Source organism: Rattus norvegicus, chromosome 9 (genome assembly GCF_036323735.1).
Source record: "Rattus norvegicus strain BN/NHsdMcwi chromosome 9, GRCr8, whole genome shotgun sequence".
Taxonomy (NCBI): Eukaryota; Metazoa; Chordata; class Mammalia; order Rodentia; family Muridae; genus Rattus; species Rattus norvegicus.
Window position 1 is genome coordinate 110,272,897 of NC_086027.1, and position 25,661 is coordinate 110,298,557.

General features: G+C 44.3%; 1 protein-coding gene and 1 pseudogene across 3 annotated transcripts in view; both read right to left on the reverse strand.

The window, feature by feature from the left end:
- Fbxl17 (F-box and leucine-rich repeat protein 17) overlaps positions 1-25,661 on the reverse strand; it is a 438,576-nt gene that overhangs the window by 45,288 nt on the left and 367,627 nt on the right. The window lies entirely within an intron of this gene.
- The window catches only part of LOC134480613 (tubulin alpha-1B chain-like), a 59,749-nt pseudogene continuing 34,088 nt past the window's right edge, over positions 1-25,661 (reverse strand).

The following is a 25,661-nucleotide window of genomic DNA, read 5'->3' on the forward strand; positions in this document are numbered from 1 at the left end:
GAGCTCTGAGGTGTGACGACAGCACAGGGAGTAGAACAGTTTCAGAAGATGACTAATTTGAAGGCAGTGGCCATGATCTCAATACGGTAAATACTAGAGTGTCGGTTAACTAGGACTCACATTACTATGTAGCTGTCCCGTGTGCACTGGAAATAAAAAGATGTCGTAAATACGATGTGTGCATCCAGGTTCAGTGCTCAATACCTGTAGCATATCACCACAGCATCTGGCTTGGTCTGCTGCAGTCTCCAACTTCTCAAATCAAGACTAAGCAAACAAAACCAAGCAAGATAACCAATGTGGAATACCATACTACAGGGCAGTAAGGTAAGAGCTAACTCTTTATTATTCTGGTTACTTAGTAATAGTTAAATTATTTACTATTTCAACAAAACTTACATACTGTAACCTTTGTGTAGGAGAATCACATTCAACAAGTGGTTATAAATATCTACTTTGTACCAGACACAATTCTTATACGCTGGAATACTAAACAATGGGTTGAGCAGGACACACAAAATCTGTCCCAAATAAAACATGGCCGCTTATTAAAACTTAAAGGCATTCAGAATCTATGTATCAAAATAGTTATGTGACCAAAAATCTGTACAAATCCTAAAGAGCAACCGCTCCAAAAGCAGGGAAAAGCTGCGCTTGCTGCTGGGACAGAGAAAGACTTTAGGGCGTGGTCTGTGAGCTAGGGCTGAGACGTAGGGGAGTGCACTCCAGATGTGGGTTGGGAGCAAAGAAGCATACAAAAACAGAGGTCAGGCGGAAGATCGAGGAACACAAAACCTGTGGTAAGAAATAGCATCAGGGTGGCAAGCATTCTGGGGTCTTCTGGGGAGGTTGTTTAAACATTAGTTTGCAAAGTGAACGTGCTTTTAGAGGACCACAGCCACACTCTGATATCCCAAAGAATATCAGAAGTGAATATCTCTCTCTCTGTCTCTCTCTGTCTGTCTCTCTCTGTCTCTGTCTCTGTCTCTGTCTCTGTCTCTGTCTCTCTCTTTCTGCTGAGCCAATGGGTCCTTTGCTGGTGTAGCATACTGAGCGGTTCTCAGGGAGATTCTGTCCCATGTTAACCATGATAAACTGATCCTGTGATAGTTTTGCTTATGGACTTAAATTAACATAAATAGATATTTAAAGCAATCTATATTGAAGTTCTAGGGGAAAATGCACAAAGTTCAACAGAAGTCTATAGTGAGAATCAATACAGATTGAATAAAAGCTCAGAGGCTGGAGCCCTTGCAGTCGGAGCATTCCGAAGACTCGTTATTAACTCTTTTAAGTGGATCCTGAGACCTTCGCAGAGAACAATTGAGCCAAGTTTCTGTGGAATGAAGCACAATTTGTGCATAGTGTTTCAAGACTGTCAAATTAGCTTCAAATAATGATGCCTGCTATACGCGGGCGGGCAATGTTTATTACTCACTGTTACACAAAACTTGCATATTCTTCAGACTAACAGAGCTTTAAGCCATAATTAGCTGCCTTGCCTAATGAGCACAAGGAACTTTCAGAACGAGGTTGAATGAAATAGTTTTCAAATCTGCGAGTAACAATAAGAATGGTGGAAACACAAGGGGCGCCTGGCTATCGGTTCCGAGGCCTTTGAAACAGCTTCTCCGGAACCCACACATCTCTACAGCACACTTCACATCCGAAGCTTAAGTCGCAGACTCTTACTTTCCTCCCTAATTAAGGGCTTTCTGCCTCCGGGATTTCCCAAGAACACATATTACAAATGGCGGCAGCATCTCTTTACATCCCCACCCAGTGAATTCTCAAGCTGTAAATAAATGTAAAGCTCAAATGCAAAGGCAAGGGAGGCCGGTGGTGACTGGCGAGGGAGGTGACTAGGGGAAGGCAGCAACATTAGCCAGGGCTAAAGTCACTTCCCTGGGGAACCCCCTCAGAATTTCACAGGGACCAAACCAGAACAGCTGTCCATGCACAAGGGTAGGCAAACATTTCAGAGACAGAAGTCAGCCTGGGCAAGGCAAACAGTCTTCTTCTGTTTGCACCTGTTTGCACTGTTTAATGGCTTAAGTACTGGATAGACATTGGCTTTGGTCTAAGAAGTAAAGTCAGTAAATCATTCTCGGAGGGTTCCACGCACCCTGAACCACGGTGACCTCACCACACGCTGCTCAAGCAAATGCAGCCGAGTCTCCACTGTTATTTGCTTGCAGTGTGGGATGTAGCTGTGGGAAGGGAGGTTACTGGAACCAGTGGAGGGCTGGCCATGGGGGATTAAGGGGCAACCTATTCAAGGGATTCAAGAAAAGAACCTGTTAAAGGAAGAAAAGGCATAATAGAGTTGGGCCTGAATCTTTTTAAAACTAAGAGAGGAGCAAATGAAGTGAACTGCAAAGCCTACACTTAAATTTTAATCAGTGAAAAAAAAATCCCAGGATTTCTGTTTCATAGATGTAGAAGGGTGATGGCTTTTACAGGAAACTGGGTTGATTTTCAGAAGTCTGAAATAAGAAATGGCATGGGGTGTCCATCTGAAACCTACAACAAGAGTCATATTTGATGATGCAACAGTGTGAGTGCCCACGGAGGCCAAGCCAGTGCACCCCAGCACCCAGGACACCCACCAGCAGCCCTTGATAATGTCAATAACCAAGAGCAAGAACAAACAAGGAGTCGAAGTGATCAAGATCTCACAGAATATGCTCACTTTCTTCAAAAAACAAAAGGCACAAGCAAAGTGTGGTGAGTTAGTCAGCTAGAAAAGCCCTAAAGCCAACTGTGACCCAAACATGAACCAGAGCCAGTCAGAATTAACAAGAGGAAGAAAATAGATCAGAGTGAGCAGAGGGAGGTTATATAGTGTTCAAGAGGAACATACTTGACACAGTAGGAGAGAGCCTTGTGGAGAGAATCACAAAAATCTATTAACAGGGCATAAAGGAAAATCTAAAATGAGTAATATCCAGTTTATGGGAAAACTACTGCGATATGACATTTTTCCTCAACAAAATCTATACATTCCATGTAATTCCCTCAAACGACCTACAGGTTTTAAGTTATGTTTAAGAAATGTATTGTTTTGATTATGCAAGAACAAGTACATGAATGATGAAAAAGGGACAGAGGGACGGAGGCAAAGACGACCCTCCTAGATAACCAGTTGACATAAAGTAGCCACAGTTAATATGACATCACATTAGGGCTGAAATAGACCAGAAGACAGAAGAAATGCTAGACATGGTCAATAAATATGTGAAAATTGTTCTGTGGGGGAAGTATCATATCAAGTCAGATGGGAAAACAGATTTGAAGACGTGTTGGGGTAATCATGGTCCTACATTAAAATACGCAGGTCCCAAGTTCACGTAAGAAATGTATTCCAGGTAGACGCAGGAGTTGAACATTTTTTCTATGGGATGCAGAGGAGTTACTTAATAAAGGAATCTACTCTCACAGAGTGGCTTTGTGCCTAGGGCCTTACACACATTAACCTTACTTATACACTGTTATTCTCATTTTAGAGCTAAGGAAATGAAGGCGCCAAGAGGCTACATTAAGTTGTCTAAGATACCAGAGTCAGGAACTGGCCAAGGTGAGATTCAAACTTCAACACTCAAGGCTGAAGGTACTCAACAAATAGCTTGATAAATGTGGTCTCCAAAATTACACTTTTTTTTTTTAAAGATTAAGGTATTCGGAGCCACAGTACATTTTAGTCATTTGGGGTGAGAGAAAATATTTGTAGTATATAACAAAATATTAGGGTCAAGAACTTATATTTGACCAAAGTTTACAAAAGTGGAAAAGCTGGCAATTCCTGTAAGTAGTTTAAAGGAGAAATAGAATGGCCAATGAATTCATAACCGTCACCTCCACTAGTAGTCAGAAAGTGCAGATTAAAATGCTGCCTAGAGGACATTTCTCATTGGGCAGAACATCGAATGAAAGGTTTGCTGGACAAGATGTGGGCAGGAAGTAGGACACCCTCCACTCTGCTGAGAGAGAAACCAGTCCACGTGGCTGCTCTAGAGGGCAACTTACAAGCTCGGATAGGAAGGAAAGTGGGTGTGGCCCAGGGCGCGTTCGTCCAGGGTAGTGACGGTTCACGAGCTACCCACACCTGACACTGCCAAGCCTTTACCTGACACCCAACACACTAACTTGCCTGATTTTTATCACGACGGTGCTAAGAATGAAACTGACTGTCTATATAACCTAGGTCTCATGTAAGCTGAGAACTGGGAACTGACCAGAAAAACACACTGCCTCCTTGCATTCAGGGAAGTTCAATGAAGTAGTACAGAAAAGTGACAAAGAACAGTTGGATAAATGATGATATATAATGTACATGTATACATGTACATGTATACATTGTATACATGTATATATGTACATGTATAATGTATATGTATAATGTACATTAATATACATCTACAAATCAAACATGGTATATTCACTTCAGGGGCAATGAAATGTTTTAATCACAACTTGGTTAAAGAATAACTAGATGTATATGAATCAATATAAATGAATCTCAGAGGAATATTGGAAAATGAATGAAAGCATATTGTCAGGAGATGTGTATATACATTATGATTTAACTTATATAAAACAAATCAAAATAAGGTATTCTGATAGACATATTTGTATGAATACAGTGTAGGAGAGTAACTACTGGCAAAGAATCTAGAGGACTGGGAAGGACTGGAAGCCAAGGGGAAGCTGAGTGCAGGGATGGGGCAGGGGAGGCGCTCAGATGGCAAACACTCACACATGTGTGATAATCATGAGTCTAGAGCTCCCAATTCCATCACTCAAACCCCAGTGCACCGGACACGGGGTTCCGTGAGTGAGTGAAATGAGCCGAGGTTTGGCTTTGTCTAGTCAATAAATAAGGTGGAGGGTGACTGAGGATGGCACCTGACATGGACCCCAAGCCTCCACATGCACACATGGATGCCTACACATATGTGAACACACATGTCCAGAGGCAAACCCATCGCATACACATATCCATGGCAAACAGACACTTCAAAGCAGGCAACATAAGACAGCATTGAAAGGAGGTAGTCACAACACTGGGTAGAGTGGCACATGTCTTACTCAACATTGTTTTGTAATTTTTAAAATAACTCAGTTGTGAGGTCCAGAACATGATATTAGCAGGCCATATCTTGCTGCAGTATCAGACGTTAGGTATGCCTGCCGTGGAGTTCGCAGGCCTCCACTCTGTTGTTGTACAGGTCTTTCTACTTTGTCTTACTGGATAGATGTGGGGTTATGCTTAGGTGAGCTCTCGCTATGGTAGTGGGATGGGTTACAGTAGCTCTAAATACAATGACACATAAATATCGTCCTAAAGGGAGAAGGCGTCTGTGCCCAGACACCTCCAGCAGAGGCAGTGGGGGAACTGGATTGAATCAAACAAATGCAAGTCACTGCTGAGATACACGGCTATGTTTAGCGCCCAGTAGGGCCTAACCTCAAGGCCGACCGTGGCTGCAATCCTGTCTAATCACAGGTTAAAAAAATGCCAGCAGTTTGACTCTGGAAGGAAAATTTCACTGCTTTTAGGACAAGGGAAAATGAACAGTGGCTGAACATTAGGGAAACCAGCAAATGTCACTTACACCTGTGAGTCTGAAAAGGCACAGAAAAGCAGCTGGAGCGAAGGAGTGCTTAGCTTGCTCACCATCGCCTTTAACGTCCAACGGTCCCATTACTTGTGTATGCCCAGGTAGAAGTAGTATGAGGAATCTACCCGAGAGCGAGCCCCGTTGGAAGTGACTCAACAGGCCGGTATAAACACCGTCCCTGGTTTCAAGAACTCTTGACAGGGTTTGGGTAAAAGTTAGATACTTCAGGAAACATTTTTTTAACACTTGCCCTTAAAGTTCCTTCAGAAAAATCTGTAAGGAATATTCCCTCAGAATGCAATTGTCTTACAATATGTTGGTGGTTACACTTCACACTGAAGCCACGGGGTACGTCTACCAAAGCAAACAGTTTGCACAAAGCACACAAGAGAGGTCTGAGCCAGATGTGGAGGCCATGCCTGTAATCCCAGTCCACCTCGTGTGGGTGGAGTGGCCCGTGTTTCCCTCGGGAGGCAGAGGCAGGCGGATCTCTTGATTTCAAGGCCAGCCTGGTCTACAGGTCCAGTTCTACAGAGAAACCCTTTCTTAGGAAGGGAGGGAGAGTGGGAGGAGTCTCTCTGTGTGTCTCTGTCTCTCTGTCCCTGTCTCTGCCCCTCCTTCCCTTTCTCTCTCTCCCCCACTACCCCACCTCTCCCCGCTACATGTGATTGCCCAGCTGATTTCAGTCCTTTCTAGCACATGTCTGTGCGCTGTCTTGGTCTGAGGCCCTTCTAAAACAACGTAGAGCTTTTATTATTGCCACCTAAAGATCCCTAAATGATGAGACTTTACTCATCTGGTTAATGGTTTAGAAATTAATACGGCAACACTGAACTACACTTTAGTATTTAATGAATAATAATAATAGGATATATTTTGTATAGATTAAAAACTAGTTTCTTACTATAATTAAAAAAATTAAATACATTATTTGCTTAGACTCAAGCATCTCGCCATTATTTTTGGCATTCGGTAGAATTTATTCCATATGGAATCCGGAGGGGATGTTTGAATTCTAAATGAAGTCCCGACCGTTACAAGCTGTATAAAACATAAGTAAAACCTTTTTGCCAATTTTTATTTGTATTTCAGATCTGGGAACCTGACACTGAAAACGATCTCGGGCTTAGTGTTGATTTGTATTTGCAGGACTGGCAGTTTGTGAGAACATTCTCCAGACTGTTAGAGCAGGGGAGTGGCGTATTCTTTGTACGTGAAGAAAGATGTCCACAAGTAGTATGGGAAAACACACTCCAGCCTTTCTGTCTAAGAACTTATGAAGGTAATAAGATTGTTTTTCTCTTAGTGTCTAGGAAATGTACAGTGACCATATTACTCTGTGGAATCTTGTCCTGGGTCATGATTTTAGAACATGTACATGCTTCGTGTTGAAATAGAAGTAATAGGGTACTCCTGTGGGTGCGTGGATGAACCGGAGGGCAGAGTTCACACTGGCTCTATCTGCTGCCTTGTTCCGCTACAGAACGTCTTACCCTAAACTCCCAAACCTTCCATCGCCATGGCTTTGTCCTGCTGAACCCACCCAGGCTCCAACCAGGCTGACATCTATTGGTTCAGAAAACTCTGTGCTTGTGACGTGAGACAAAGGTAGGACATGTGGAACCACACCTCTGCCATCACCAACTCTTTTGTTTTCAATGGATACCGCATCTCACTATGTAAAGGCCAATGTAATATTTTTTGTTCTAGGCAATACAGGAGGAGTTTTTCCCCCTTTTGGAGGAATATATATTTTTATTTTTTACGCATGTGTGTTTTGACTGCACGTGTGTAGGTGCGCGGCACGCAGGACTGATACCTGGGCAGCCTAGGAGAGGGTGCTGGGTCCTCTGCGACTGGAGATCCTGATGGCTGTAAGCCCCCATGTCTGTGCTGGGATCTAGACTCTGGTCTTTGTGCTGCTATCCCTGGAGCCGTCATTCCGGGTTCTCTGTGCTTTGTCTGAAGGGCAATCTGCTGACAGCAGAAATCGGCAGCCTAAGGACGTGTGTAGTGCAGCCCTCACGGAATCCATGTCTGGGGTCATGGGCAGGACACAAAGTCCAGTCCTAGGTGTTGCATCTGCATTTATTCGATAAAGACTAGGTGGTTCAGGACTGTGATACTCAACTTTTGTCTTCCCAAGGCTATATGAACTGTAAAGCCACCTAAACGTGTTTTAAGGTTACTTTAAAAAAAGAATAAAACCAAATTTTCAACAGAGGGTGGGAAGATGCCTAGTTAAAACTAAAGTCTGCAGGAATCTAATGAGAAACTCCAATGGGACCAGCATTGTGTGAGCATAGTGTGAGTGTGTGTGTGTCTGTGTGTGTGAGCATAGTGTGCGTGTGTGCACAGTATGTGTATGTGAGCAGTTTGTGTGTGTATGTGAGCACAGTGTGTGTGTGTGCACAGTATGTGTATGTGAGCAGTTTGTGTGTGTGTGTGAGCACAGTGCGTGTGTGCACAGTATGTGTGTGTGCACAGTATGTGTATGTGAGCAGTTTGTGTGTGTGTGTGAGCACAGTGCGTGTGTGCACAGTATGTGTATGTGAGCAGTTTGTGTGTGTATGTGTATGTAAGCACAGTGTGTGTGTGTGCACAGTATGTGTATGTGAGCAGTTTGTGTGTGTATGTGTATGTAAGCACAGTGTGTGTGTGCACAGTATGTGTATGTGAGCAGTTTGTGTGTGTATGTGTATGTGAGCACAGTTTGTGTGCAGTGTATATATGAGCACAGTTTGTGCATGTGTGTGTGTGTCTGTGTATATGAGCACAGTGTGTGTGAGCACAGTGTGTCTGTGTATGTGTGTGAGCATAGTGTGTATGTGTGTGTGTGTGTGTATGTGTGTGTGTGTGTGAGCATAGTGTGTGTGTGGTGTTGGGTGTGAGGCATGGAGTTGGGGAGGGCCCGGGCTGCCCCGCTCAGTCCCATCTCCCCCGTGACTGTAATTTCCTCTAAGCTGTATCACTTCTGCCTACCTTTCCAATGCCGCTTCATGACAAAGATGACGTGGAGGAAAGTGACCTGGGCACATGCAATTCCCAACAAGGCTGTTCTCTTCCAAGACAGACATCCAGCGAGGAACAGGCATTCTATTTAATCATTTTAAATGAAGTCAAATTTGAAGTTTTCTATTTTTATTCTAGAGCTCTCACTATACAAACATCATCTTTCTTCTTCTTTATATAAGAAAATAAGTGTCCTAAGTAAGCTGTGCCACCGTTTTTCTCTTTCCTTTCTCTTTTGGTGGCTCCTGGGCATAAAACACGATGTTTGGCTAGAGAGCCCTTTGCCTCTTCCCATTATCCTGGTGACCTCCCCCAGATGACATTACCTTTCCATCAGCCGCAATGAGGACATGTGTCAAACACATGATCAGAGATTTGCTTTCTGAGTTGGACATATTCTAACTTGGGGATACGGACAGGTCACTGTCCACAGCCACAGCCTTTGCCACTGGCTGGCCACAGTGACTGACAGATCCCTAGAACAAATGTGCGGAGAAAGAAGCTGCACCTCTTTTCCTATTTAATTTCTAGGATTGTTGAGCGTTTAAAACGATCTTGCGAGGATGCTGGCAAGAGCAGAGCGGAAAATCCAGAGGACAAGCATCCTCTAAAGCCCCCAAATGAAGTATTATGAAGTAATATCAAAGCTTCCTGAAGCAGTGCATCTTTTTTTTTTTTTTTTTTAGAAAAGCTGAGGGATAAAAGAGGAGACCTGTATAAGAGGCGCAGGGAGAGAGACAGATGGTCTTTTTAAACGCTGAACTTGTGCCTTCCACCTTCCACGAGTGTGTTTCCTAATTGTGGCACACCGAGCACTTTCATGCAAATGATTTCAATTGCTAAGCTCACAGCCAAATAAACAGGGTGAACTCACTGACATTAAATGACACGGTGTACTTGAAGCTCATGTACTATTTGGTCTGTAAACACTTGATATGCAAAATACAAAAAACTGTATGAAGGAACCAGTGCCAGGGTGGTTCAGGATTAACCAGTGCCAGGGTGGTTCAGGATTAACCAGTGCCAGGGTGGTTCAGGACTAACCAGTGCCAGGGTGGTTCAGGATTAACCAGTGCCAGGGTGGTTCAGGACTAACCAGTGCCAGGGTGGTTCAGGATTAACCAGTGCCAGGGTGGTTTAGGATTAACCAGTGCCAGGGTGGTTCAGGATTAACCAGTGCCAGGGTGGTTCAGGATTAACCAGTGCCAGGGTGGTTCAGGATTAACCAGTGCCAGGGTGGTTTAGGATTAACCAGTGCCAGGGTGGTTCAGGATTAACCAGTGCCAGGGTGGTTTAGGATTAACCAGTGCCAGGGTGGTTTAGGATTAACCAGTGCCAGGGTGGTTTAGGATTAACCAGTGTTCAGGAAGATTTAGATGCTTGGCCTTCATCCTGCTGAAGACGCTTGCTTTCATATTTAATCAATGAACTTCAGCTCCAATTTTAGCTTTTGATTTGGAATTTATGATTTTTTTGGCTTATTCCAAAATGAGTTAAAGGAAGCTTAGAATTAGGATAGGGGTGGGAAGACAACCCAGGAGATTCTGAGTTAACAGTAACACTTTCTTAAGATCATCTCAGAAACAAGTGGCTCACTGAGTTTATCTTCCATCGGGAAGACAGGCTACCACTGGCTTAAATGTCTATTTCCATTCAGAAGAGGGGCGGTGGCCGCCTCTGCAGGCTTCTGTCCTCCTCAGTTTAGGATGGCAGTGTGATGTGCCTCCTGGTTTTCACCAAGGACGCCTTTCAGCTGGGAAGAGGGAAAGCAAAGGCCCCAGGAAGGCAGAAATCGAAGGCTCTGCCAGGGAGGGAATCTCCCAGGGAGGCTGGGGCAAGAACTTGATGGTGGCCAAGCCAGAAGTGATTCAAACTCTGGACACGGTTGGTTACTCCTAAACTTTCCCAGGATGCTTGTCATCCCACTGAGGGCCACTTTAGGAGTGTGCCAGAGAGCTCTGGTGTATCTGGAAGAGTTGTAAATATTCTGTAACTCGATGCAAAGCTTTTTCTTGAAATCTTGGTTAGTATGTTATTAATTTAGACAAAAACCAAATTCGACTTCAATTTCATGTAAACAAAAACATAAGTCGCTTCTTTGAGCTCTTACTAATTACAGTGGCTGTTGGGTTTTACACCCAGGACAAGGAGCTGAGGTGCATATTTTACATATCAAAGCAGACCTGTTCTCCAGGTTCTCCCAGCATCCCTCAGTCTCTACCTGGCACACTCCACCCTCTACCCAGAACTTTCCAGCCCAGGGGCTGAGCTGACCTTCCCACCGAGGCGCCTCCCAGTAGTACTGCCCCCTTCCCTCATTTCTCGCCTTCTTTGTGCTCACACTTTCTCTTTCTTCTCCCTATCCCTCTGTCTCCCTCCCCATAGTGACTGACTTCCCTGGTTTCATCCCTTGGGACCAGTGAACTTACCTGAGACACCAGTTTCCCAATAAACCTGTGTGTGTGTGTGTGTGTGTGTGTGTGTGTGTGTGTGTGTGTGTGTGTGACACACACACACACACACACACACACATATATAAAACTTTCCTCTAATCTGGCTTGAATTGGCTCATTTTGCTGATAGAGAAAGACTTTAGCCCTCTGAGGTATGTTAAGCAAAGCTCTTTCACAAAGCTTTAAAGTAATAACAAAAGAAAACAGAGGGTGGAGTGCACTGTATTTCTCTGGAGTCCTAGTGACTGTCTTGCTAAATAATTGTAGCAAAACCTTTTCACAGCCTCTCTCTAGATTTTGTTCTTAGTTCAGGGACATCATGCAGAAGCTCTGGCTTTTGTCTGTTTATATTTTATTCCTTGACCCTCCCTGTTTGTAATTTAGGGAAGGCACCGTGTTACAGAACCTGGGAATTTGATAATGTAATTTCAGTAATATCTGCTAATATTATTAAAAGCGCCTCTCATCATGGTATGTTGTTGTAAGCTTTATTGACTTCTGCCTTGCATCATGTTCTATGGGGCTGAGAGCTGTGGGACCAAGAGGAACCATTCCAGAGCAAGAGTGGAGTCAAGGTGTGTCCAGACCCCAGAATCTCATCCTGAGGTCTGTAGAAGTAGGACCACTTCCTGCCATGTCTGGGGACTAGATGTCCTGGTGCATAGAGTTCAGTGCTGCCCCTCCCCAGCTGTGCCCCACCAGAGAAGGTCACATAGCCTGTAGTCACATTAAACTTCCTTATAAGGTTCTGTCCAACAAGCACTGGACTTCCTCCTTATGCAAATGAGGCATCCTCAGCAACCTAGCCCCAGCCAATAGTGTATACCCACCCTGATAGCCCCTACTCACCCCTGAAGGTTTCAAAAGGCTTTATTTCCCCAACTAAATGAACTGCTTCACTGAAGCCCATCAGAGTCTGCTCTTGTCTGCTCACCACTGCCTGAGGGAGGGCTCATTACCCCTGGTCACTGCAGCCTAGCTTTTGCTCTCAGGATGGGTTGTGATCACCAGCGGTCACGCTGATGAGGTGGCCGAGAGGAATGGGAAGGACAGCGATCACTGCACAGACAAAGGAGGATACTTTCATCACACCAGAAAGGAAACAGATGTGCAGTGTAGTGGCTGAATGGAGTTAGCTCCTTGTTCTGCACACCTGACAATACTGGGCAGCAATACTGGCGCCCCATGTTCCTTCCTCTCACCCATTTTCGGTTCTTCAGCAAGTCCTGGTGTCCCTGACCTCCATCAGCCCGATCAAATGGATTCTCTCCACTGCCCCTGCTCTCACTGGGGTTCAAGCCTTGATGTCGGATGACTGCAACAGCCTCTCCTGGGCGTGTGTATGAATAGATTTTATTCTCATGGAAAGCTCATGGCTTCTTTCTTGGTCCTTCCTTCCAGTTACAAATTGTTGATCAACTCTTCCTTCAGAGTCATGTCATAAAGACACGATGCCTTCGGGTCTGCTGAAGCTCCACTACGGCCATGTACCCCACGTGCCCCTCACTGTTCCTCTAGTGACTTTGCCCAGACTGCCCTCGTGAGAAATGACAGCCACCTCTGCTCCCCACACTGTGCTCGGATTTACTTTGCTCCCTCTCATTTACCAACTGACTTTCTTTACTTACACTAGAATGCAAGTTATCTGTGGCAAAGGACCTTAGCCTTCTTTCCTCACGGCCGACCCTACAGCATGTGGGACAGCGCTTGAGGTGTGATAGTCACTGAGCACAGAATAACTGAGCAGCAGGGCTGACTTGCGTGACCCCGCAGTCTCCTGAGATCACGTGATCCACCACTGCTGCAGACGTACACTTGACATGAGACATTTTTAGCAGAGTTATTTAATGTATTCATCAATTAAACCTTTAAAAAGACAAATTGTTTCTTTTAATAAAAAGTGTATAAATTGAGAACTGAAGTCACCAGACTTGTCAGATTCTTGTCTAAATTGCTGGTGTGAATCTTAAGACGAGATTTGTAAGTCTGCCTGACAGTGGGCTCACACCCCATCGCCAGAGCTGTGAACAGGAAGGATTAATGTGGTTTCTAGGTGACCACGAGCCACAGGGTGAGGAGACAGTTAAGCTCAGTAAAGTCTGAGGTCCCTTCACTGGCTAACCTGACAGGACAACGAAGTGATGACACCTGTCATACGAACAGGTTCACACACCACATGCTGAATCGAACTTTTGCGGAAATTGAATGGCTTCTGTATAGCACCTTATATAAACTTCACGGAAGCCAAATTTACATCAGTGTCAAAGGCAGAGAGGATCCTTCTACATGACGCACCTCATCCTGTAGGAAGCTGTCGAAGGGACAGGTCTAGTGTTCACCGAGGTTAGGTGTGTAAGAAGTCTCCATGGTACAATCTGTCACCACCTTGCCTTACAGCTGTAAAAGCTATGCACAATCCAACCCGGAATTAAGCTGCTTTTGTCAAAACTGTAGTTTAAAATGGCCTTTCATTTCTACTGAACTTCCTTGCTTATAGCTTATTGGAAAAATGTGATATTACACACACACACACACACACACACACACACACACACACACACACGCGCGCGCGCGCGCGCGCGCACACACACACACACGATACAGTTGTATGAAACTTCAAAGGGAAAGTTTGGAATCCTGACATTGCTTGGCTATAGTAAGTGGAGCAAAAATGCCACTGTACTGTCTAACCATTGGACAGGAGGTTTCCGGGTAGTGTACATTCTCACTGGACACACTCCTGGGGTATCAGAGGCATAAGACCCAGTATTAAACAGCTCGCCTAGTAGATTTTTCACAGCTGAAGGCAATGGGATGGCAGAGGCAGAAAGCTGGGCCCGGAGGCGGCGGCTCACACAGATGAAACAAATGGCCACCTCCACAGAATCCCCTCCACGTGCCAGGTAAGGATCAAACCCAAGCCAGCTGCCCAGTCTGAACAGCCCAACACCTATGCTTTGCTCTGAGCTGCTCCTTTCTCCATCAGGGTAGTCGGGGAAGGGACAGATATAGTTTCATATGTGGCTCAGCCCGGCTTTACTGAAGACTGATTTAATTTTGATGTCTGTGGAGGATTTTGTGAATACAAAGCTCGTATTTCCTCTGCACCAGGTAGGGCAGTACTGCTGAAGCCAGCAGATTGAAACATGGACCCTAAAGCTAGGAGCAGAGGCCAGGGAATTACCAAACACACCAAGAACAGTGCTGTTTGCAGCCGCCCCCTCTACACGGGTACCAAGGGATTCGGGGGAAGGGAGGGAGAGATCAGGAAGACTTGCTTTCTTCCGCCGTTAGTGCACGAAACATATTTCTAAAATAGATTGAGGTCAGACAAAAATACCAGAAGGCACACGGAATCTCTGAATGTGAATGGCTTACAATGAGTGCTGTGGGCGCTAGAGTCACAAATATGTATGAAAGTCCAGGGGACCAACATTTCTCCATGTAATACATTACAACATCTGAAAAATCAATGTCCTAGGGCAGAGAAAGATGAATACGGAGCTTCTCAATTATCTCTTTCCTTATTTCTAAAAATACCTTTCCTTTCTAACAGATTCAAAAGGCAATATGAATTGTTTCCAAGGGGTTCGATAAGCCTCATCCCACAGGGCAATGGCCCAGGGGCAGAAGGCAGTATAGACTTTGAAAGTGCAGCGGTGTCCCAAGAGTCTCCGAGAGCCAGAAATGAGGGCATGTTCAGCACTGGGCCAGTCTGGTTAACAGGATGGCCTGCCCAGTGTCTTCAAGATTGAGGTTTTTTTCTTCTTAAATCTTTTGTCAGTTAGAACATGGATCACGGTTTGTTTTTAAAATAAGATTTCCTGTCACACTCTCATCTTGGGAAATATAGCAGATGGAATCTTAAAAGTCCAGTTTCTTCAACTTCAGTCACATGAGCAATGAGATTCAGTCTAACACAGCAGTCACAGCCCAGCGCTCCATCTGAACTAGCCAAGGTGTCGCCTGGCATTCTCAGAGAAGCAGGGAGCACAGAAGTGATGGTCAGAGAGGCCCGATGCTCCTAACTCCAGGGTGGGCACAAGGAAGCAGAGGGACACGGAGCAGGGAGCACGGCCACACTTTCTCGTGCTCAGTGTTTCTGCCAAGTGCCTGGAGCCCGTCTTGCCTGTGTCTAGTATGGCGTGCAGGGGAGGCTTGTCCAGCTCGTCAGAGTAGCAGAGCCTGTCTTCAGGAGACACTAATAATGCAGTCAGGAGCAGCTGGCAAGCCAGTGACTTGTGGTAGGAGGGGAGGAAGGGATAGGGCCAAGGTCTCAATGGTGCTGGCTCTCACAGAAGGTGCTCTGTGAAGACAAGTGGCCTCTTGTCTGAAGACAGACTGCTCTGGAGTCCCAGAGAACTTGCTCCAATCCACTCAGCTTGTGTTCCTGGTCTCGGTGAGCAGGCTGGAGTTTACCAAGCCTTTGATAGCTACTGTTTCTGTCCAGAAGCACGGGGATGAGTTTGAACTCCCGGATTATTCCCAAGCACAGCTGTTTGGTTCTCTGAATGGTGGTCAAGGTCAACTTGCCCTGGTCGGTCCTGCAGCCTCTGCGCCCTTCCTGTACCTCAAAGACCGCATCCTTTTCTAAATTTGCATATGCCACACAGTGAGACAAATAAGAATGCGCTTTCCAACTGCAAAGAGTTAAGATTCTTTCTTAAAATATCATGCTGCCTGATCTGCTAAATTTATTCTAGAGGACACAGGGGTCTTAGCATCCATTCAACAAAGGAAGATCTACTGGGCACTAGCCATGGAGAGAAGCAGGGAGCCGGTCTCAACGAGGGACTGCGGGAACTCAGTGGGAGGAGTCAGCCTGAGATGAACGGATAAAGCAGAATCTGAGGGTGATGAGTGCTCAAGAAAAGAGGTCAGGAGGAGAGGGGGAGGGGTCGGCTGCAGCCTTGGATCCCGCAGTCAGTACTGTACCAGCTGAGGTGGCTCTCTCTATGCTCCCTTGAGAAATGCCCTTTGGAGAGCATCCGTGAGACTGGGTGGCTGCCTTCATTAGGACTGTGGAGGGCTGTGTGAAAGATCTTGTCTGTCTGCCGTTATGGGGTTTGATTTCCGGAAAACTTAGCTCGGTGGCAGAAAGCTACAGGCATTTCTAATTGGGTACAAAGAGTCATGCGAGAGAAACATTTATTACGTGCAATTTGCTAGCATTCTCCAGATGGTATTTGGGCATCTGCGGAGAACTCCATATCAAATTAATAATCATTAATTAAAGTTCAGATTATTCAAGACATGCTGGGTTGAAAAAGATAGAGACGTGGTCAGGTGAGTACACATCCCCTGGAAAGATGTCAAGCTGAGGAGGTTGGGCTTGGAGACTGCCCTAGTCTCTTTTTATCGTATTTGCTACAACGTTATGCAGACGCTGCATACTCCACAGTTTAGCAGTTCTGGATGTAGCCAGGTAATTGCAATGATCTGCCCTGAGAGCATTCTGAGGAGTGTTTCTTTTAACCGAAAAGCAATTTCACCAGATGATCTAAGCTGCGGCGACCACCCGTCACAACATTCTTGAGATCAAATGTAAGGATTCACCATTTCAAATGCCTAGTAACACCGTACTCAGCTGCAGAGCAGGCTACAAATGTGATCCCTGGAACAGAGCTGCTCTGAAGCCTTTGCATTTTCTGATTGGGGAATCGCATCATATTACGAAAGAAGTGCTTGGACCTGAACACCTGACCTTTAAAGACAAAGCCTGTGCATCGATGTAAAGATTTAACACACTTCGGAGAGTCAATTGTTAGAGTAATAAAAAAGTTCCCAAGTTTTCATATAAATATTATGTGATTAAGTTTAATTTGAAAAAGAGTGGGAGGGTTGGGGATTTAGCTCAGTGGTAGAGCGCTTGCCTAGGAAGCGCAAGGCCCTGGGTTCGGTCCCCAGCTCCGAAAAAAAAAAAAAAAAGAACCAAAAAAAAAAAAAAAAAAAAGAAAAAGAGTGGGAATCTTTATGAAATAGTCCCTTGTGTCAATGACTTGTAATGTAATGCTTTTAGAAAGAAAAACTCCCAAGTCCATTTCCATACTGAAGCCTCCATATTAATAATCTCCAGTTCTTTAAAAAGAATGGCAAAGCCGTGTTTGGATCCTTTCTCCTCTTGTACTGATGCAGCAAGCTTGGATCTTAGTGTATGTTGCCCAGTGTTGTTTCCCTCTCATGGGTACTACATGTGTTTCTAGAAAGGCCAAGAGTTTCCTGTTGGAGGCTTCTGTTCCTTCATTAAGAGTCCTCTAGCTCTCTATCATTTTGAATTACCTACAGTGCAGCTAGAAATGCCCTGGAAATGACTGCTAATGTGTAGCCTTTGGTCAAAGAAAGGATGATGACGTCAATATCCTGGTTCTTTTCCTTTGCTGGAGGAAAAGCCCAAGTCATGTACTTGTACCATCCTCCCCGAGCTCCTCCTGGGCAAAAGACCAAGGTTTCTGCTGTAGCACTGAGGTCACATGGGTACCTACTAGTGATTGTTGGGTTCCTTACCTGTGTTCATAAACATTAAATACTGCTTCAGAGGCCACTGAGAATTGCAATGTAAAATATGCACCGTGTGTATTAAAATGTGGAGTCGAGAGTCATAAGGAAAGTGTCTACCTTTCTGAGCATGTGCACTACGCTGGGCACTATGTAACATTTTACTCTGTTGACTCCTCCAACAGCCTTAGGATGCAGAAATGTCCTCAAAGCCCACTTCCTGGTTAGGGTACAAGTAAATCTGGAGGTGGGTACTCTACTCTCCCCTGGAGGCTAACACTGCACTACTGCCTCAGGGAACTCCAGCTGAGCTCCAGTTCCCAGGAAGTACTTCAGCATATCAGACACCCACAACCAGTCAAGAGCACTTACAAAATTGGCTAAGCCCAATTTTATAAGTAATGTAAAAATGGCTTAGGAAGGTTAGTAACTTGCCGGTGCCTCTACAGATAAAAAGGCAGGGCACAATCTAGAGGTCAGACTTTTAACCTCACAGTGGATTGAGAACAATGTATAAGGGACAGGAACACAGAGTCTCCTTGACTAATACTAGTGTGGTTTGCACGCACATAAATGGCATGAGAGTGGCTAATGGTTCACGTCATCCTTTCTCCCCTTCATCTCCTGAACAGTGAGCTGAAGTGCTTGCCTTGTCTAGAATGAGGAGATTCTGATGTTTAATGACCGATATGCTTTATAATCTCTAGTGGCTCTAATGATGGCAAACGAACAAACACCCCCCCTTTGCATTAAAGAAGATGATACAGGTGAAGAAAGGCAGAAAGGGTAGTAATACATACGTATATATATTTGGGTTAGAAAGTATATAGTATTCCACAAGACACTTTCCAGACAGTTATATTCGGTGAGTCATTAAGACTTGATTTTTCTTATAAGTTAATGATTTGGCCAACATGTCACTGAAAACCTAGTTATTTTTCCTGGAAAGTGGATTTGAATTTTGCTTAAAAATGAGTTACAATAAAATAGCTGGTTAATTTTTTTTTTTAGAAAAGGCAATAAAGGTGGTATCTAAAAACCACAGTGACAACTGCACAGGTGAATGAAAAGCTAAAAAAAAAAAAAGCCACATTCTAAACTTAGACCATGTACAGAGTAGGTCTCAGTGGGTATTAAAATGGTGCCCTCAGAGCCCTGTGACTTTTAATAAAAACACTAAATACAGAATAGCCACTAATTCAATTTCTACTAAATATTGTATATGCTAAAGGTTAATCTATTTCGGTGAACTAGCAGTGACGAAGTGACATGCTATAAATAATAAATGGCCTCAATAATGAAAACTGTAACTACATTACATAACATTATCTAAACAGTGGCTCAGAGCCCCGCTGATGTGATAGCTCGGGCTGCCAGCCATGTTAGCAGGCAATATGGTGGCTACCCCAGCTCTACTGCTACTCTATCCAGGAAGTAGGATTTTGTGGATGGCAAGGAACTAAAGACTCTTCAGAGGGCTCTAAGCCTTTGACCCTCCAGTTGCCATGTGAACTCCTTTACCCACAATCATTTGCTTTTATACAAAAGATTATTAGCCAGGTGCAAAAACCCAAACATGGAAGATGCCTTTTCCAGGTAACAAGCTCTCATAAGTCTTTATAAACACATGGGGGGTTCTTTAGTAAATAAAGTCGATGAAAAAGGGAATATTATTTTTCACAAGATTAAATGATTCAAATTGACTTCTTCAGAAAAGATTCTTTAGTTTTAAAGTCGCATTCTTCGTAGACAGAAAAAGTCTCTTTTATCATAAATATTTATAACTAAATATTTATAATGTCATAAATATTATCATTATTTATGATGATAATGACAATCAATGTAACTTTTTTTTGTCTATTGGACTCTACATGTGGTCCAGGAAGTCATGAAGGAGGCGGCGTGGAACTTAGGACAACAGTCAGCCATTACTCTCTGTGTCTCACCAGTTCATACTGCTGACCACAGTTGCCATTTGAGTATTAAGTAGTTGAGTACTCAGGATGACGTGACAGAAATGATATAAAAAATGATTATTTTTCTGATCACCTACAAAGCTTTGCAGGATTATCAAGACTCCCCTAGCAAAGGTTGATCTTGGATAATCGCAGCCATAACAAAGGAAATGCTAAGCAACCATGAATATGGGGAACACAGTTGTTGGTTGAAAAGAGGTATGAGAGATGTGAGTCTTTCTCAGAAGCTGTTAAACAGAAGCAGTACAGGAAACGCACAGGGAAAGCTGCACTCTGCTGGTCTTGCTTACGCTTGGAGCATGCTCTTCCGATAAGAGGACAGTTTCCTCTTGTAAGGAGTAAGGTTTCTGACTAGGTTTGCAGAGACCTGCACAGACAGTAGTGTTCCAAGACACACTGGCTCTGAAACATTTCTTCTTCTGTTATTTTAAACATTTATTTATTAATTAATTAATTTACTTCTTTATGTGCACTGGTTCTTTGCCTGTGTTTGTGTGACAGTGTCAGACCCCTGGAACTGGTGTTATAGGCAGTTGTGAGCTGGGAATGGATGCTGAGGCCTCTGGAAGAGCAGCCTGTGCTCTTAACCTCCAAGCCATCTCTCCAGCCCCAGAAACATTCATTCTGTTAACCGTTTATTTACTTAGGGAAGTGTAACTATAGGGTTCAGTGCAGCAAACTACTCTGAATTCTCTTTAAGTCACAGTGATGGCTCCACCTGTTTACTAGATTTTCCAGAAGCTATGCTGCATTTGAAATTGTGTTACATTCATATTTGCTTATAGAAACTCACTAGTACTGCATGCTTAGATTTGAGGATAGAATCTGAGAAGCAGTTAGATTCCTTAGGAATAGCTTCAGCAGGCTATGCTAAGGGGTGGGGCACTGTTTAAAAATAAAGAAGTAAAGGTTTTAGTCTGACAGATACCTGCCAAATCCTTCACTGTAACAGGAGGAAGCAGGCATCCTGACCGTCGTCATCTGTTTCTGGGTCTGCCTACAGTTAGAGTCTACACTGTCGGAGCATGCGCCCATCAGTACAGTCAGAGTCTACACTGTCGGAGCATGCGCCCATCAGTACAGTCAGAGTCTACACTGTCGGAGCATGCGCCCATCAGTACAGTCAGAGTCTACACTGTCGGAGCATGTGCCCATCAGTACAGTCAGAGTCTACACTGTCGGAGCATGCGCCCATTAGTACAGTTAGAGTCTACACTGTCGGAGCATGCGCCCATCAGTACAGTCAGAGTCTACACTGTCAGAGCATGCGCCCATCAGTACAGTTAGAGTCTACACTGTCGGAGCACGCAGCCATGAGTACAGTTAGAGTCTACACTGTCGGAGCATGCGCCCATCAGTAGAGATGCACTCTTAAAACAACAGTTAACATACACCCTGCTGATCTCCGTAGAGTTCCTTGATAAACAGCACCTCCCAACACACACACACACACACACACACACACACACACACACACACACACACACACAATCTCACACCAGGAAACAGAACACGGTCTCTCTAGGTGGGAGTAAACAGTCTCTGTCCTCTCCACAGTCGCCATTTTACCACTGGCTTTCTCTTACACAGTTCAGTGGCGGGAAATAACAGGAGGTAGAGCAAGGTGAGCTCTCTCTACCTCAGAGGAACTTGGCATATTGGGCTGACAGGGAACTCACTGTTAATATGGAAAACTATGACGGCTGCAGGACACAACAGGCCAGTCTGCAGTGAAGGGTTTGTTTTCTAATGCTGTCCTTTTATTTGCTTGGGCGGGGTGGCAGCCGGGGAGTCGAAAGCCTAATCCAACTCTTCTGTGGGTGTTGCTTTTCCCTAATGTAACTTCTCCTATTCTAGTCTTTCTACTTAAGATGGAGTCACATTTGTTTGGCATTATTAAGTCTGATAAATTAACCTTAATGCTCTGAAATTTCTTTTCGTGTGGCTTAGTGGGAAAACATTAAATTACAATAAGACAATGCTTGGCTATGACATTGTATATGCACTATGCAATACATAACACAAATGGCAACATTTTAAAGATACACAAAAGTATTCAGAGCTTCTGAAAGCTTCCTTGGACTTTACTCCCAATCTAAAACTGTGTATCAACTGGAAATATGAACTTGGTATGAAAGACAAAAGCCTAGTGTTGGAATCAGACGTCAGCCAGACAGTAAATCATGCTGCTGCCATGGCAAGCGCATTAGAACAACTTCCTGTTGCAAAGTGTCTTCTCAGGCTCTGTGAGGACTAAGGGGAGGAGAACAAGGAGAGGGAGAAGGCACTGCACACCTTACTGCACTCCTGCAGCTATGCACTATGGATTTATCAGCTCTTAGAAGTAATGCCCTTAGCAACTCCACATAAACCCCAGCAGGAAATTCAATCCCCCCATCATAGCCTGCTTGTTCTACAACCCAGATGAGCTTTCAAACTTTACCTCTGTCCATTTCAGTGACTGTATTCCATGTATACCACAGCAAATGGTCCCAAAGGACTGCACCCTCAAACACACACACAAAAGAAAGCATTCTTTCCACAGTTCTTAGCTCAACAAAAATTCTCATCATTTCTCTGTCTAATACCCTTTAAAGGCTTTCCACAAAATTCAGAATAAAAATCAATGGTTTTGCCTTGGCCTATGCATCCCACTCCAGTCTGAGTATCCAATCCCTGTCACTTGGCTTCCATTGGTCTGTCTGTTCCTTCGATTCCCCAGTTTCTTTCCTCCTGTCCTTGTGCTCTCTGTGACTTCAGTCTCTGTGTCTAACTTCTCTGGGCTGGGCACATATTTCTTTCTAAGTAAGGCATTCTTCAACAACACCGTATGAAATTAGAATTGTATCCTGTGGTTCTCTGCCACAAAATCTTGTTAGTTCCCTCAGCCGTCACGTAATTATTTGGCTGTTCATTTTCAGGGGCTGGGTATGCTCACTCTAGATATCAGCCCTTGCACCCAGGGGTCCTGTCACTCAATGAGCATTAATTAACTGAAAGGGAAGAAGCGAGGGGAATGGAGGATGGCTTTTATTCTTCAGTTTGCTTTGCTAGCTGTTTATTTACAATTCTGACCTACCATACAGACTTAAGTGAACTGACGAAGCTAGGTGCTTTACCAGGATTACGGCTTTCTCCATAAGTACTGAAAAGTTACACCCGCATTTACAAGAAGTTTTGTTAACACTCATGGCACATCCGTATTTCCTGCTTAGACATTCTCTGTGGATTATTTGAGCATCTCCTGGATTTTAGCTGTACAGGAAAAGTAAACAAAGATACTTTTTCTTGGGGTTAGGCACTGTGCCCCTGTGACCCACATCGACTGCCACCTCTGTCCGGGTTAACGGAACTGGCAGAGCTGGAGAAACAAAGGAATCCAAACCACTGGATGCTCCGGAGATTGCCAGTTGTACTTGGCCTATCTGAGTGAGCAGTCGCTGGGCCGGCCGCTCCCGGAGCCGCCCTGATGCTGTTGTAGACAACGTGGAAGTCGGCAGTTTGCCCCGTTGCTGCTGCTCATATGAACGTGTCTATAACTGAGGAGTTTACAAGCATCTGTCTACTTTATTGCACGGTAAATTTACGGCAACTTTGCAAACACAACTTCACTAGGAATTTCTAGAAAAAAATTTACTATCTGTTAAAACTCACAGGCATTTATCCACAAACTCATTCTGGCCTCTAGTTACAGCCATATGTCCACATTTTACACTCACTGGAAATGTGAATTTAGATTTTATCTTGATTTTATCAGAACAACAATAGGTCAGTGCTGTTCTTTTGGTTTCTGTGTCTGTCACTGAGATGTACAGATTCTTTGTCAACAGTAAGCCTCACACTCTGGACGACTCAAGTCAGGAGGCCTGGATCCCTCCTATGGAGTGCAAGTTACTCAGTGCTTACAGAGTAAGCGTGTCTGGGGTCCAACTCTCTACTACTAACAAGCCTAGTGCGTGAGGTGCCCTAGTGAGGAAGGCATGTGCTCCGGAAGACAGTGGTGTAGACAGGCTGGGCTCTTCAGTGTCCACTCTAGCGCGTCGGTGATGACCAGCATGACAGTCACTGAAGGGACAGGTCTTAGTCTGGAGACGTTTCCTTACTTGCAGAGTGTATGAGCCGAGATTCACTCTCATTGGTTTATGTTCTGTGTAGTGTGCACTATTACTTTAGTGTAAGGGATCACCTCTAAGGGATGTTTGTGCTTCACACTTTCTACGAATAGGTGAAGCTATCTAGCTTCATTTTCTTGGCCTCTGAGTGTCTGGCAGCAGGGCTTCCTGTGAAGAACTGGAGAGAACTTTCTGGTGCACTTTATCCTATTAATTCTACTAGGTGGAGATCACTGACTTTTGAACTCTCTGAATAAAATACCCTTAATAAAACAAATTTAATTTCTTTTAAAGCATAATTGCATCTGAAATTACTGAGCTATAATTTTTTCCTTTAGTATGTGCTAAATTTGTGTGTGTGTGTGTGTGTGTGTGTGTTAAAGAATCGAAGACAATCTTTAAAAGGTAGACTTGAACACACTAGTTTTCAAAATGAAATCATCTGTTGAGATTAGGAAAGGGGTAAAGACAGAGAGGAACAGGAGGGAGAGAAAGAAATGAGACCCATAGGCTATTTCTAGTGTCTGAGAAACCAATCACTTCCAGACAGCAAGAGGAATGGATGAGATGGCCAGCTACGTAGCTATGTGGACTACGGACATACGTTTAGAGACTGTAGGAGCTGATACACTATGATAGTCCTTATGGAACGGCAGAGAGGGAGCGCGGTGGTAAACACGGATTGACAGCAGGAAGATGCAAGTCTGAGGTGCAGCAGTGTGACCTTCATGAGACCACAGTTTCCAGCTTCACCTTTTCCCCCTAAATGAAGGGATATGGAGGAGCAGTTGCCTGAGGGATTCATCAGTCACAGGCTCGCTTTGAGGGCGTGGCACCTGTGTTAATGTGCCTGACTGGTTGACTTCGGGGCTGCTCTTAGTGAAGCACTGACCTAGGACCAATAGGTAAGGGAAAAGAGAACGTGTGGGAGGTACTGCTATGGTTAAGGAAGTGAAAAAACCCTTCACAAATGCTGTTTATATCAAGTGAATGGGAAGGCAGAGAACTGCAGTCTTAAATCTCTGCTTTCTGATGTGCAGGCAACTTACGGTAAGTGTTGATGCTTTAAGCTGCGTCCATCTGCACGGATACGCCCAAGCTCGCCCTGTGATGTAGCCAGGCCTAGTCCTTTTCCATCAATTTGCTTTTGACTCTGCTTGTGCATTTTCATGTGGACACACCTCTCCACGGAGTGTGAGGTAGTTGAAGGCTAAAAATTTGTTTGTTTGTTTTATAGAAAATATCTTTTCCTGTTCGCTTTGAATATTAAGTTATTAAACAATTCCAAAGGGGAAAACTGGAAACTGAGTTTTAGAGGGATGAGAACTCATTGTGAGATGATTGGCTCTAATTCCTAAGGCTCAGGAAGGCCTCCAGCTCCTCTTTGGTGTCACCACAACCACCTTCTAATATCATCAAAGGTGCCGTACCAGGAGACCTAAAACTGCAGTTCTCGGAGGGATGTATCCCCCCGTGTAATTACCTCCTTACTTTTCATAACAAGCTTACAGACTGCATAGAGTTGTTTCCACTGTGGGACAATACTGACCTAACAGTGAAGCAGGAGCCACACGGTTACCTCATGAACCTCACTTACTATGTAGAATGCTTGCAAGTTACCAAGAGAATGACTGATTTAAAACTATCTTCCCCCATTCCCTATAAGGTGAATACTTCATATGCGTCATGCGACTCTCCCTCCTGATTCCACAACAGTCCATACGGACTCAACAACCATGGCATGGACAGTGAACAACACTTTAAAACTACTGCACCTGGATAAAGTCATTGAAGAGTCCGGTGAGCCTGTTGCTTGTTTGAGGGAGGAAGATGTTATCAGAGTTGTTTGTTGTTTTATTGTTTTATGATATTTCTTCCTTTTTGAAACTGGCAGAATATGATGACCACAGTATTCATGGTCGTTTTGTGTTTCCGTGGTTTTCTTTCTTATTTTTGCTTTAATTATTCACTATGCACTGGATTGTTAGACTC